Source organism: Macaca nemestrina, chromosome 13 (assembly GCF_043159975.1).
Source record: "Macaca nemestrina isolate mMacNem1 chromosome 13, mMacNem.hap1, whole genome shotgun sequence".
In the NCBI taxonomy this organism is placed as follows: Eukaryota; Metazoa; Chordata; class Mammalia; order Primates; family Cercopithecidae; genus Macaca; species Macaca nemestrina.
In genome coordinates, this window is record NC_092137.1 from 30868633 (window position 1) to 30884475 (window position 15843).

General features: G+C 44.6%; 1 protein-coding gene across 1 annotated transcript in view; it reads right to left on the bottom strand.

Moving 5' to 3' along the window:
- Positions 1 to 13061, bottom strand: part of LOC105479703 (calpain 13) — a 111524-nt gene extending 98463 nt beyond the window's left edge. The window contains exon 1 of the mRNA XM_071076461.1: positions 12977 to 13061. The gene's annotated coding sequence lies outside the window, so the exon portion shown is untranslated. The remainder of the gene's footprint in view (positions 1 to 12976) is intronic.
- Positions 13062 to 15843: the final 2782 nt, after the last annotated feature.

Below are 15843 nucleotides of genomic sequence, written 5' to 3' on the forward strand. Positions count from 1 at the left end.
AAAAGTCTTTCCAAAAAAATGGTGCTGGATCAACAGGATTTCTAAATGGGAAAAGTACAAACAAACATGGATTTTACTTCACACCATACACAAAAACCAAGTCAAAATGATCATAGACCTAAAGGTAAAACTTAAATTATAATACTTTCAGAAGAAAACATTTGCAAACTTGGGATAGGTAAATGTGTTTTTGATAGAATACAAAAAAATATGAGCCATACAAGAAAAAAAATTGATAAATTAGACTTCATTAAAGGTTTAAAAGACACCATTAAAAAACACAAATACATATTTCAGACTAGGTGAAAATATTTGCAGCACATATATCAGACAAAGGACTTGAATCCACAACATATAAAGAACTCTTCCAAATCAATAATAAGAAAAAAACCCATTAAAATGGCCAAAAGATTTGAATAGACACATCACCAAATAATATATAAAAACAGGCAATAACCCAACATGAAAAGATGTTCCACATCATAAGTTATCAGTGAAATGCAAATTCATACCACAGCAAAAGCTCACTATAGACTGTTTTCTAATGGCCTAAAATTTAAAAAGACTGATCACACTGTTTATGAGGAGATGGAAAACTGGAACTTTCATACACTCTCGGTAGATATGTAAACTGGTATGACTACATTAGAAAACAGTGTGGCAGTTTCCTAAAATGTTAAAACATACACTTACAAAATGATTCAGTCATTCCGGTCCTAAGAATTTACCCAAGAAAAGTGAAAGCATATGTTCACACAAAGACTTGTGCATAATCAAAACAGACTTATATTTAATAGCCAAAAGTTGGAAACAACCCAATGTCCGTCAAAAGTGAATGAATAAATTGTGATGTACCCATAAAATAAGGTACTACTCAGCAATAAAAAGAAATGAATTATTGATACATGCAACAACATGAATAAATCTCTAAAATCATTATGCTATGTGAAAGCCAGTCAAAGTAGAATACATATTATATGACTCCATTTATATAAAATCCTAGAAATGCAAACTAATGTACCGTGATAGAAAGAAGTTCAGTGGTTGCTCAGAAATGAGGATAGAGGGAGGAATGGGTTATGAGAAAACTTTTGGGGGTGATAGAAATATTTTTTATTTTGAGTGTCATGATGATTTCACATGTGTATACACGTGTCAAAACTCATCAGTTTACACATTAAATATATACAGTTTTTATATATTCTAAGTAGAGTTGTTTCAAAAATTAAATGCTGTATATAGTTTATATAGTCTTCAGTAATTTGCTTCCCCCTGCACCCGATGGTTAAAAAGCAGCAGGATTTCATTTATCTCACTGCTGTATGTTATCCTATGATTTACTTGTACTTCTTCTCTCAATGGACGTTTAATGCTCTTCTCTTTGTTTTAATGAAAAATTATGCTATAAATGTTATTGTACGTATCTCCTGATAAACATGCAAGAGTTTCTCTAGTTTACATTACAAGTAGAATTTTGGGTTTAGGGAGCACACATACTCAACCTCATTAAGTATGCCAAATTATTTTCCAAGGTTGTACCAATTTATAATTTCACCAACAGTGTAAAAGAGTTGCCATTGCTATATATCCTCACTAACTCTTGGTATTGGCAGGCTTTTTATTTGTACCCATCTCGTGGGAGTAAGTGGCAACTCCTATGGTTTTAATTTGTTTCTCTGATTACTGGTAAGATTGAGCATCTCTCACTATGTTTATTCTCCATTCATGTTCCCTCTCTTGAGGAATGAATATTCATATTTTGTGCCCATTTGTCTATTGAGTTGTCTTTTTCTTATTGATTTGTAGGAATTCACTACTCACTCTGCATATTTGTCTTTCATTGGTCATATGTCTTGTAAATATCTTCTCCCAGTTTGTGTCGTGTCTTCTTAACTCCTTTACAGTGTCTTTTGATGAACATCAATATTCTTTACACTAATACAAATGTACTACAAATATTTGCTTATAAGTTTAATTTTTATAAATTGAGCCAATAGTAATTCTTATGGGAATTTAATATAAGAAACTTTGTAAGAGATTCTCTTTTTAAAATAGAAAATTTGTAATCAACACATTCTTCCGAAACACTGATTTAAAATTTTCTTGTAGCTCTATAATAATATTTTTAAGAAGTCCAACATATATATCAAAATTCTGAAACAGACTTGCAGAGAAATACTTTGAGTACTTAAGAAATAATGCTGGTATCTGTATTGGCAAATATAGCTTTGCCAAAGCCAATTACTTAATTTTCCCTCCCTTTTCCTTTCTTTCCCAAAATAGAGTCCTTACTTTGAAGGAAGATATATATATAAATACCTTGATTTTTAAAATGTATTTGATAAAATCTCCACCTATTCCCTGTGTGTCGACTAGATTAACATAGTAAAGTAGAATACAGTGTAGTAAATAGAATTCGCAGTTTGACCCAGAGATTATGGATGAATGGTCTGGAATAGCTAAGAATCATTGCATTGTAATAGTCACAGAGTTCTGTCCCGTGTCCTGTCCTATTCTACATTTTTATCTTAATCCTTAAAGAAGATGTTGAAATAAAAATGAAGATCCTTTTCAACTCTTTCATCATTTTTAATAGTGGAAATCAAGAACAACTAACCAAGCAGATAGCAGAATCAAAATTCTAAATGACTTCAAAACCAAGAAGATGAAATTAACTAAGGAAACTGCAAAACTGTCTTTACGTTTAAAAAGTTAACTATGCAAGTAAATAGTGAGCAGGATCTGACTTGGGTAAATTTCATTTTGGAAATATTTTGTATGCCTTACTTGACTTCCTATTTAAAATGAGACAAAACTATGAAAGATGTGGCAGGCTCTGACCAGCTTCAACAGCAGTAAGGCATTGCTTTAGACAGGCTAGCCCCAGGACCTTGTACAAAGCCGCTCTTGACCCCACATGGATATCTGTGTTCAGCTCTAGGGGCCACATTCCAAGAGGCTCATCAGTACTCTCAATGGTATCTGAAAATGAGTGTTTGAGTAACATAAGGGTGCCTGGCAGGGAGGCAAGCCCATTGCTTGCAAGCATGGGCTCCTGGCATGCAGTTATATCCACCTGAAAGAGGTGGCAAATTTTCATATTGGCAAAAATGTGCCATACGGGCAGGAGGCAGTCCAGCTAAATAGATAGGAAGCCTGGAAATCCCTTCCTGGGAGGAAGAGTTGGAGATCTAGAGAGGTTTACTGGGAAGAAGGCCAACTGAGGGGCCTTCAGTGACTCTCAGACTCAGCCCCTGCAGCCCAGGTCCCCCTCCCTCCAGAATAATCCTGCTCTAAGAGAGCAGATATTTAACTACCTCTGGCACCACAACCGTACTCCCAACCCCTGAGTTTCTATACCGCCAAGGTTATGCTCCAGTTCAGGAAACTGAACTCTGCCTTGTGTCTTAAGGAAAAAGGAAAAAGAGACAGCATGGAACGGTGCTCACAGGCACATAGAATCAAGTTGAAACTTGGGTTTGAATCCAGCTGTCACTTACTGACTGAATGATCTTGGCCAATACTCTTAATATCTCTGAGCCTCCTTTCCTTATGTATAAAGTGGATGGGAGGTGGAGGTAATAAAACCAGCCTTGTAGCAGCAGATAGATATTAAATGAGAAGATTCTTGTTAAGGGCTTGGTGTGGCACATAGTAAAAGCTTGTGTATTACGCTATCAGAAACTCCTTGAGAGTCCTGCCTGGCCCTGAACTTGAGCCCAGTGACTACAACCCTGTACCAGCTGATGGGCATGCCAGGCACCTGCCAGTCACCTCTGAACTCCCAACCTCAGGTCTCTCCAGGTTCCGGAGTTGTGTTCTTTCCATGTGTTGAGACTGTCACCTCCTCCACCTGCCTGGCAGAAACACTGCGTGCACATTTACCTCTGGCCCTGAGCCATGCTGTAGACCACGCTGTCTGCATCTCCAGCTGGGCCAGTGTCCCACAGCCTCTACCCTGTCCCAGGGGGCTTTCTCCTCCTCTGCTTACCCTGTCCTACATGACAGCCAGGTGTCCCTGGGGCCAAATACATGTCCAGTGGAAAGGATATGAATGCAAAGGAAGAACATGTGATCTGTACAGTTCAGAGGGTGGAAAGAGTCAGAAATTTGGGGAAGTGTGATTTTGATTAGACTTTCTGCAATGATGGACGTGTTCTATATCTGTGCTGTCTAAGACAGTGGCCACTGGCTATATGTAGCTATCGGGCACTTGAAAGATGGCTAGTGCAATTCAGGGGCTGGATTTTAATTTTTATTCAATTTTAAATCATTTACTTTTAAGTGTAAATATTCGCATGCAGCCTTATTGGATGGTATTGAAGAAGAGAACTGCTAATGACATGAATTACCACAGAACAAGGAAGGCCGTGAACAGTCTTGGGTGGAAATGGTTGAGCAGAGGCTGGATGACTCTACACAGCGGCCCAGAAGAGCCCTTGGATTGGGCAGATCCCTTCCAACTTCAACCTGCTGGGCTCTCTCTTCTTTTCGTCAGCGTCATATTTTGGGTACTAAACCACTTAGCGACTTTCTGCCAGTGATGGGACCACCTCCCTGCCTCAGTGACAGGTTGCCCTGGTGTCCCTGTCCGCAGGATGCTCCTAGCATATCCCAGCAACAAAGGGTAATTTTGCTTGCATTTTGTTTTCAATCAGCTATGAAACAGGAAGCTGCATTCAATGGTTCCCTGCCCAGAAGTGCTGCATGCGGCCCTCTCCTGGCTGGTGTTTTTCAGAACAATGGAAATAAATCTGATGTAATGTAGCAGAACACGACAGGGGACGGTTTTCCCCTTAACAAATACTCATTTGAAATGGTGCCCAAACCCTGCACGAGGAGCAATCTATTTCCCACAACAGTGTTCCAGCAAAACCCATTACTAATTCCACAACTCAAATTAAAACTAACAGAGCTTGAAGGCTGGGGCTGACGCTCTCTCTGCTGACAAGGAACAAGGGTGGGGGAAGGGGTCTGCGCACTTGTGTGTGTATGTGTATGTTTAATTACACTGTTTAACACATCGAGAATAATTTAGCTACCCAAGTGGAGAAAATAGGCACTTAACTGCTCTCTGGTGGGAAAAAGATGTGCAAACCACTTTCAGTTATATACCTTCTTGGTGTACCTCAGGGCTTTGAGGAGAGAGAGGGAGACAGAGAGAGAGTGAAGCAGAGAGAGAGAAGAGAGCAAGGGAAGGGGGTAGAAGGAAGGAGGAAGGAAGACAGAGAAGGGGAAAAGGAAGGAGGAAGAAGAGAGGAGGGTGGGAGAGAGAGGGAAGACGACAGAGAATTTTGTGTGGATACAAATCTACAGCAAGTTGGGAGAACATGTGACTACTTCTCAGAGAGCTTATATGAGATGGTGTAAGTGTGAGAATGAGCTTAAACATCGGGTTTGAAAATGGAACTTAACTGCCAGACCAGTGCTGTCCCTGAGCCACTCTGTACTTCAGAATCATCTCAGCAAGTTTCTTCCATGCATGTGTGGCCTGAAGACCACGGTGGGATTAGTGGCCCCCAGAAAGGCGGACCTCAGAGGAAGACTATGCAGGGCTCACTTTGCAGAAGGGGAAAGTGGGGCTCAAGGTGAAACAGGAGAAGTTTGGGCAGCGCTTGGGCTTGACTCCTGTCCCGCCCCCAGCTTCAAAGCTGGGGTGATCTGGCCTGTGAGCAAAGCATGCCTCTGTCCCTGCCAAAGGCATCCTACTTTGTGCCTAATCAGGGCTGAGAGGTGCACGGGCAAGCTAGTGTTTCTCATCCTCTGAGATAACCTCTAATCCACCAAGGGCCAGGGAAGAGGCTATGAAATGAAATGAAAGAAGCCTCTCTCGTGTCTTCAGATGTAGAAAGCTACATAGACCTGGAACAGGTGCCAGAAAGTAAGTGCTCAGAATAGACCTCTCTATTGCCTGCCAGTGACTCTGGGTTCAGCACTGGAGCTGACTGCCAAGGAGATCATCAGCTTGGCACAAGAGAGGCAGAAAGCAGAAGCGACTTTCTGAGGTTCCATAGGCAAGGCAACCCCAGCCTCTTCTCTCCCTACTGCCCTTGCTGTGCGGACCCAGCCTCTTCCTGAATCATAGCACAAGGGAGCTTGGAGAGCTCTGCTGATGGGCCCTTCTCAGGAGACCCTGGGGGTAACCAAGAGAAGGTTTGCCTGACAGAAAGGATCTGTGTAGCTCCACTAAACTCTATGGGCCTTGGGCACGTTGCTCCCTCCCCTAGCCTCGGTCTCCCCACTTGGAACACTAAGAAGGTTGGTCCCACTCTTCTAAGTGCTTTTCCACTGTAACATTCTATATTTCTGGAACTGAGATGACAGGTTTTATGTAGCCTCAATGATACTGTTAGACAAAAAAATGGGAACCCACAGAATGTATTATTCCTTTCAATTAAGTTTAGGTTTGTGCCAACACACACAAAAAACAAACTTGTCTTGGCATGGAAATCTCCTCCTTTCCCCTCCCTAGGGTATTTGATAGGTGTCATTCAATTAGGATAGGGTTGAGTAGACTCAACTATATTCTAAGGACGAGGTAGAGCATTCTTTTTTCTGGGAACTAAAACTATATGAGTCTCGGAAACACTGTGTAATATTTCATCTGTGCTTAGATTTCTCGGCACGGTTTTTTTCTTTTTTCATCCTTGAAGAAGAGATGCACTTCTCATTTAGCTAATTCAAATTTTTTCTGAAACAAATACAAATTTGGTGGACTTAGGAGGTTGGGGCCTGCCATGTACCAAGTTAAAATGCAGGGTCTTGAGAGCCACTGTTTCAGACCAGTACTCCCCAGGCAGACCCTTGGCTCCGGGCCTGCTCACTTCCCAAAGGCTTGAACTGCAGAAGGCTAGGTTTGGGGTCTTTTTCCTTTCTGTTTTTTAAGGTTCTTTGGAAGCCGAGGCCACACTTATATAATCCGTTTATTCTTAAAGGATTTCCCTGGGCCTATCTCCTTAGGCTTTTTCATTTAAATGGACAAAGAGAAACAGAAAATGGATGAGTGCCGGGCATGGGGGCTCACAACTGTAATCCCAGCACTTTGGGAGGGTGAGGCGGGTGGATCACAAAGTCAGGAGTTTGAGACCAACCTTACCAACATGGTAAAACCCTAAAAATACAAAAACTAGCTGGGCATGGTGGTGCACACCTTTAATCCCAGCTACTCAGGAGGCTGAGGCTGAAGAATCACTTGACCCAGGAGGCAGAGGTTGAAGTAAACCAAGATCATGACATTGCACTCCAGCCTGGGTGACAGAGGGAGACTCCGTCTCAAAAAATAAATAAATAAATAAAAAATAAAATAAAATAAAATAAAAATAAAATGAATGAGGCAGAGGCCAAGACAGAGCAACCGCACAAAGAGAAAGCCAAAGACGGGCTGGGTGACAGAAAGGAAGCCAGGGACAGCCAATCAGCAGGGATGGAGACTGAGGAAGAGAGTGGGAGGAATGAGATGGCCCAGACGCAGAGAGGACAAAGTCCACCAGGGGAAGGGATTCTCAACCCAGCCCAGCATCGAGGGCACCAGAATTGTGTCCATATATCGCCCTGTTTTCTTATCCCTCAAGATGTGAATTCTCAAGGCATGGCTGGAAAACAAGGAATGCAGATGCTGTGACTCTTGGATGGAGCTTTTTAAAGACCACCGCCCCCGTGCGCTGCCTCTAGCCACAACACAGTAGAGAGAGAAAAGACAGTGGAGCCAGCTGTTGGACCCCTGGCCCGGATACCTGGGCATCCCAGTCTGTGCCTGGTCATTCTGGGTCTCTCAGGCCTGACCTGTGGAGGCCGCAGAGGCGAGTGGGCTGAGCCCTGGAATGGGAGCTCTGGTGGAGAGGTGGCGGGGGGTTGGAGACAGATCCAGTAGTACCAGTGACCAAGCACTTTGGCTAAAGGAGCCATTCCCTTTTCAGACCTGGTGCTCAGAGACACACGATGAAGGTCCCCATGGAGGCCCAGGCCCACCTTCTTGTTCTGGAGCAAGCTTCCATCCAAGCAGGTGGGGTCCCATCTCTGGGGTCAGGGTGTGGACCAGTGGGAGGAGAAATGTTTTTCAAAAATAAGAGCTTTCTATATTAAATATGTTAAAAGGCAACAAGAAAAAGAAGGAGCTTAGAATGTGTATGTGCATGCGTGTGTGTGTGTGTAAATGCGAATGTAAACGTGTCTAAGTGAGTGAGTGAAGCAGAGAAAGGCAGGCTGGGGAGGGTGGTGGTTAGGCCTCTGAGGTTTCCCTTGTTCCTTCTGTCATTCTTTCCCTCTCCAGCCCTAAGAAACGGGGAGAGCCAGAGCTTCTGAAGGCGAGGGCTGAAGGCAAGAAGGAAAGACAGAGGAAAGAGAGAGGAGCATAAATGACCTAAAAACCAGCTCGTGCAGGGCCCACTGGGGAGATGGTGGGAAGGACAGGACCTGGGGCAGGGGGTACAGGCCTGGGAGCCTCTGCCTGAGAAGAGAGGGAGATGCAGTCCCGGGAGACCTCCGCCCCTCTTGCTGTCTAGCCTATGTTCCAGAACAGGCAGGGAGCTGTGGGGAATCCCCGTGCCCACCTAGGGAAGATGACCTGGCTGAGGAGGAAGACAGTTTGAGGACAGGTCTGAGGGGATGGTAGCACTGGCTCAGGACAGCCCCTGGGTTGACAGAACATGCTTGGGGTGGTCTTTTGGCTGGAGTCCCAGGAGCCAGCCCCTGCAGAAAGCCTCTGCCATCATCTCCCGCCAGGGTCATGCCATCTGACAGTATCTTAAGTTCCTGCAAGAAAGCTAGAGCTTCCTGAGATGGGGCTTAATGGTATATGTAGTTCAGCTGATTGACAGCCACATCTGGTTAAGGATTAGACTGGGGAGAAGAGAGAATGTTTGGCGAGGAGAATGGGGGCAAAGTTTCCTGTCATCTCTCCATCACCTCTCCGGCCTCAGGCCCTTGAGAACCAGTGGTCTCTAATGGGCCACTGGGTGCATCTCCTGAAGGCAGGTGTGTGGCTCTGATGGAGACAGTGCCCCTCGTGTCTCTGGTCTGCAGGCTGGGACGGGGTCTGGCTCAGTTCTCTGAGTTGTGTGGGAGGTGCTGGTCAGACCCTGGTCCACAGGCATGGGAGGTGGACATGGCAGGGCTGTCCAGTGGAGATCAGAGGGCAGAGTGCTGCCTGAGGGACCATTATTTCAGAGGGAAAGGAAATAAACCTCCTGGCTACTCCCAGTTTTAAACATCCCTCGCGACTTACTTGGCTGAAGTGAGGATATTAACCCCCAAGTCCTGGCTGTCCTCCAGCACAAGTCCTTAGAGGCAGCTCATCGCTCCGGCCACTACTGTGGGACATGGTACCCATCCCATCTCATGTTCAACTCACCAGAGAGGGCGGCAGTGGGCAAACCTCCACTTCATACCCCTACAACTTGTCTTAAAAATTTGCATCTCTTTATTCACTAGTCTATCTCTGAGGCAATGCACGAGGTAGACGAGGTGACCTTTAGCTGCCTTTCAACATGAGTATCATGGATTACAAGAGGCTGGGAGACAAGAGGCTGGGAGACCCCTTGGGGATCGCCTGGTTCACTCTTCATTATTGAGATGAGGAAACAAGGCTTGACTGAACTTTCCTGGTTGTTTCCTGGGAGAACGAGCTCTGCAGATTGGTAAAAGCATCTCATGCACCACACAGCCTTCCCTTATACTGCAGAGTTTTTTATTCAACAGGGTTTGTGCAAAGCAAAAAGTAGTGTGTAGTGGAGAAGAGTCCCCTGGTAATTCAGGAATCAAGACAAAAGAGACTGAGCCCATGAACACATGGTCCAAAGCTGTGTTTTCAACTGGAGTTCAGTATGGGAAGTTCTGGTGCACTCAGTTCAACTGGTTCCTTTGTTTTGGCCTTCTCAGAGCCTTTTTTTTTGAGACAGAGTCTCACTCTGTCACCCAGGCTGGAGTGCAGTGGCACGACCTCGGCTCACTGCAACCTCCACCTCCCTGGTTCAAGCAATTCCCGTGCCTCAGCCTCCCACGTAGCTGGGATTACAGGCGCATGCCACCGTACCCGGCTAATTTTTTTGTATTTTTAGTAGAGATGGCGTTTCACCGTGTTGGCCAGACTGGCCTCGAATTCCCGACCTCAGGCAATCTGCCTGCCTTGGCCTCCCAAAGTCTGGGATTACAGGTGTGAACAGAGCCTTTTTAAGTTAATTGGAATCATAACTCTCTGAGGAGGGAAGAGTAGGAGGCAACATTCCTCCAAATATTTGATCATAAATGCTTTATATCAAGGAGTCCCCAGCAACAGCCCCCAAAATTAGTGTTGTACGTAAACCATGCTTTAGGAAACACTTGTCCAAAAGATAGAGTCCCAAGGGGGGTAGAAAATCAACACCTCCTCTTGATTCTGCTCTGATGTTTTCCATGGCTGTGGACTTTCTTGCTGTCTATCAGTGGCATGCTACACCATGGACAATTCTGAGAGAGTTAGGATGCCCTCAACCTGACTTCTTCCAAACACTGAGGAGAGATGGAATGGGCCAGCCTATCCAAGGTCCCCTTTATGGTTTTTCTCATGGGAGAAAGAGGTGACATCTAGGCAGGAACACTGGTGCCATACACAGTGCTCGGCAGATATTAATGATAATTCAGTCTTTATTAAACCTTTCTTAGGTGCTATCTCAGGTTCTGTTAGCCTCAACCTGTCTCTAGGACTCTTGGTCCCTTTTTTACTCCATCCAAGGAAGTGGCTCTTCTGACCACTTCTGGACTCAGATGAGGTGCCAAGCCTCTAGCAATTAGATCTAGTTTTCCCACTGGCTGCCATGGGGGTCAGAAGACACAAGCTGGAAGTGCAGGACAGTTAACTCCCCATAGGGCAAGCTTTGAACAATAATAGAAGAGAGAGTGAGCCAACAGATAAATGTCCTCTTTACCCTTGCTCGGATGGACTGTTCCAAGGCACAATGCATCTGCAGTGCCAGTCCAGAGGGGTCCTGCTTTGGCCAAGTGGCTGGCCATGTCTCTTCGTGAAGAGAGGCCAGGTGGTGGCCCATCATCCCTCACTGCTTCCCCCTTTCTCCTCTCATTTCCCACTTCCCTGATTCTCACTCACCTGGTGTCTTACCTTAAGCGCTAAGTAGCACTTAAGCTTTGCCTCAGGCTTTGTTTTGTAGAGAACCCAGGCTAAAATAATGTCAACAATAATGACTAAAATGTCTTCAGCACTTGCCATGTGCTCAAGTACTGCTAAGTGCTTTCCATATATGATCTCATTTGATCCTTTCACTGATCTTTTGGGGTAGATTACTGTTGCTACCATGTTTTAGCGATGAGGAAACTGAGAACCTCCAAGAGGTTAAGGAGTATGCCCCAAATCACACAGCTCACCGTGTGGAAGTATCAGGCACAATGCTTGATACGGAGTGAGCCTCCGGGCCAGCAGGTTGGTGATTTTTGTTTGTTTGTTTGTTTGTTTGTTTTGAGACAAGGTCTTGCTCTGTCACTCAGGCTGGAGTGCAGTGGCATGATCGTAGCTCACTGAAGCCTCAACCTCCTAGGCTCAAGCGATCCTTTCACCTCAACCATGGCACCCCTCCCCCTGCCCCCAGTAGCTGAGACTACAGGTGTGCGCCACCACATGTAGCTAATATTTTTTTCCCAGATCCCCAATTTTTAATTTATTTTTGTAGAGACAGGGTTTTGCCATGTTGCCCAGACTGGTCTTGAACTCCTGGGATCAAGCAATCTGTCCCCCTCGGCCTCCCAAAGTGTTGAGATTACAAGTGTGAGCCACAGTGCTTGACCTTATGTGTGCATTTCTTCATAGCACCTTTTTTTCTAAGGTGTCCTTTCAAGACGGTAACTGAATACAACCAAATAACTAGGGGACAAGACAGGGTACCTACCAGGCACAACAGAACTCGAGCTCTGTCATGTGCATCTGGAATAAACTTTAGCAGCAAGTCACTCACCAGGTCCCTCACTTTTTCCATCTACAAATTGGGATAATGAACTTATGCTACATAAACCTTTTGCCTATTACACAGTTGGTAGGTTATTACATTTCCATCAACCAATCTACTAACAAGTAAGCCTTCCTGCAGCTGTCACTTCTCCAAACTTCAAAACAATAACAACAAAAACCCCACAACACTTGTGTCAAGGTGGGTACAAAGGTGAGACAATTCAAGATGATAATCTGACTGAAAGTCAAGTTAATGCCACTTGGGGGTAAACAAAGTTGTGCTTGTGATCCAGGACAAATGGGACAGTCAGTATAGTTCATGCCCCAACTACAACTATAGAGGGAAAATATCTGCACGTATTCTAATCTGGTTGACTTGGGTCCAAGCGGAGCAGCTGGAACTGTCTCCCTGGGAACAGCATCACATCTCAAAGATTACACAACTTTAGCAGTTATAGAGACACACATGTGTGACCATGACACCACTAGAGGCATGTAGGAACCTCCTGAATCTCTGAAGTTGTAATGATCCATCTTTTGTGATTAACCCAGAGTTGTCAACTTCATTCCTATAACTAATAAACTAGATGATTAGAAAACAAAGGGCCCAGGTCCCCTTCTTCCCTCTAGCAAATATTTATTAAGTACCTACTATCTATCAGAAACTACACATCAGTGCGCAAAGAAAGCATGATTTCTGCCATCAATGTGTCCTTATGACAAACACAGCCCTCAAGGTCACAACTTAGAATGAGCAGAAATCAAAGGTGACAGAATGATTAAGAAATACTGTCTTTGCTTGAACTATGCAAAGTTTGGATTAGCTTCTCTTAGAAGTCCCCCTTTGCCCTAGTTTTTCTTAAAGCATATCCTTGGACCACTTGCATCAAAAACACCCAGTTTCCAGAGCTATTAAATGTGTACCTTGGTAGGTGGGAACTCAGAATTGACATCATGAAGCTCTCTAGAAAATTGTACATGCTCACTAATGTTTAGAGGGCTGCCTTGGTCCACAGCTCTGGGAGATGACCACTCACATCTTACCTGTTTCCTAGACAGGTGCGTCTGATGGAGGAGGGGAGACGGGCAGGTTCCACAGGCTCTAGGGATAGAGAGTGGTGGAGGAGACTGGCAGAGGAGAGCATGGCCGGCTGGCCGGCAGTCTTGGAGAAAGAGCAGTGCTGGTGTCTGCTTGCTCCTGCCCTCAGGCTTTTCCTTATATGGGTGTACCAGGTAAAGGCAGGCTCCACCTTCGTTAAACAGTGACTTCAGCACTGGGCAGTGGCCTGCCACTTGTTGGAGAGAGAGAGGACATTGGCTGTAAACAGCAATAGCTTCCAGATCCTCCTCCCCAAGCCTATTTCTGCCTGATCCCACCTCACTTCCTGGGGCCCCTGAGCTGCCCATTTCTTGGCTCTTGTGGTTTTCTTGTTTCCAGATATTTAAGTTTCTTTATCTTTATTCTGCTTCAGGGAATTGGTATTTTGTTTGGTTTTGTTTTACAAAACACCTCTGCTGAGAAAAGACTGAGGGAAGCAACCTTCCTTCCAGCCTCATTCTCATATAGGGAAGTACAATTGCCATGTCTCCCGTGTCAAGAGTGGCCACTCCATGTCAATCACATCACATCTCTTTCTACTAGACAGACCATCTTCTTTCTACAAACACATCGTAGAACACGTTAACTCCTGGGCAAGGCGAGACCCAGGGAAGGTCTCTGCATCATCCCTGCTTACTGGATGGGACAGAAAGAGATGAGGCGTGTAAAGTGCATGTTTCCTGTTCTCAAATCCAAGGGGCTGTTTGCTTTTCTGGCATCTTTAATTCCTTGATGTTCTTCCTCCCCATTCATAGGTGCTCTTTAGAAGCCAATTCCAGAACCCTGATGGCATAGCATACCTTATGCTATAGGCAATAACGATAAAATAGGTAAAGCAGGGAAACAATGTGGAAATTACCAAAAACTGATATGACTGGTCCATTCCCAAACTCTGATGAGTAGAAAGGGATATTTGGCATGTTGTACCTGAACGAGTTAGAGAAACGCTACACTTTGAGACGAATTTAAGAGTCCTTTATTAGCCGGCGATGGAGAGACGGCTAACACTCAAAATTCTCTCCGCCTGGAGGAAGGGGCTTGATTTTCTTTTATACTTCTGGTTAGGAAGGGGAGGGGAGCTCAGTTGCAACAATTCTACAGAAGTAAAAACATGTAAATAGTTAAAAAGACAAATGATTACAGAGAAACAAACAATTTCCACGTGCAGGGGCTCTAAATCTTTCATAAGATGTTATGTATGTGGGCTCTGCCGGACACAAACTCAAGGCTTTACGGTGTTATCTCTTGAGCAAAATCTTGGGAACTTTGTACATTGCTTGCTTCAGTATCTTATCAGTTAATTTGACTCTGATATGTTGAGAGTCTGCTTACACAAGTTAACTCCTTGAGGAAGGGGGTGGGTAAGGAGTCCCTGAAGCCTTGCAAATGACGGAGCTTAATGGAGTTCCTCTGGCTTTCTCAGCTAAGGGAGAGCTTATTCATGTGGAAACAAGGCTAGGTGATTAAGCGAGAAAAGGAGAGTCTAAAAACAAAGTTAGTAACACAAACAAGGGTAGGTATTACAGGCATATGAATGAAAAATCTGAGAAGCTGGAAAGTACGGAAGTCAGTTTTAACCCCAGTGTTGCAACTTTTGGCTATGTGACCTAGTCAAGTCTATTTCCCTCCAAGGCTTAGTCTACTAATCCATGAGCTGAGGAGTATGATGCTTGCCCTGTCTGCCTTGTGTTTGTTTAGTGGGATGCCTGCACCCCAGCGGACACCTTCTATTAGAACTTTCACTATAAATACAGTAAACAACACACACACACTATTGCATAAATATAATCAGAGAATAAATATGCAGATATTTGTGGTGCATGTTCAAAATGATTTTACTAATAGGGTATGCAATGAAAAATGTTGGAAAGTCATAGTTTCAGAAAAAATGGTGAGAAAAAGCTTCAGGAAGCCCTACCCACAAGGATGTATCACAAGACAGTGTCTCAAGAAAAATAATTGGGAGTTTTCTTGCTTATTGATGATGGTTTTGTCATCTCCCATCTCTAAAAAGATATTTTTCCCCCTGAGAGTGGGAGCTGTTATCCCCAGAGCAGTCTTTGGGAGTATTGAGTTAAAAAAGGAAACAGCTCCCGATGGAGTGTTCTAGGTGCCAAGAAACAAGCAGCTCTGGGTGATAATTGTGCCGGAAGAATGGCTTAGGTGAGGGACCCTGTCAAGAACACCTGTTCACAAATCCCAGGGGTTGTTTTCTTTTCTGGCATCTTTGATTCTTTGGTGTTCTTCTTCCCATTTATAGGTGCTCTTTAGAAGCCAACTCTCAGTGATTTGTGTTTTCCAGAGAATTCCAGCCAAGGGCTATAAACTGGGCAACACCTAACAGTAAGTTCTTAGCTGGACTTGCTCCAACTCTGCAGACCATGTGGCATGCCCCTTAAATCCTTCCAATGCCTTTCTGGCATTCCCTGCTGAGCACTGCATAGCTGCCCTGAGATGCAGCCCTTTGGGGCATGCATCCTTTACTGTATATGATGGCCTCTGTGTCACGGAGCCCCACTGGGGCCTCCCCTGCCACCACCTGTGTCTACTAAATACACTGATCCTGCTGTGGCTGCCCAAGCCTGGCCTGTGAGGGCTGTTCTTCCAGTGCAACTGTGGGTGTAGCAAATGTGTCACTGCCATTGTGCAGTGGCTATACCCGCACTTCCTCTGCCATGCCACGGCTGCCCCTCATGTGACTGGCCCCCGCACTCATGCTGCTGACATTTAGTGTTCAGTGTCCTAACGAAATGCAAAGAAATAACTCTTTTTTCTGCAATTGCTTTGAGCCAGGAGAAAATTGGAGCCAGAC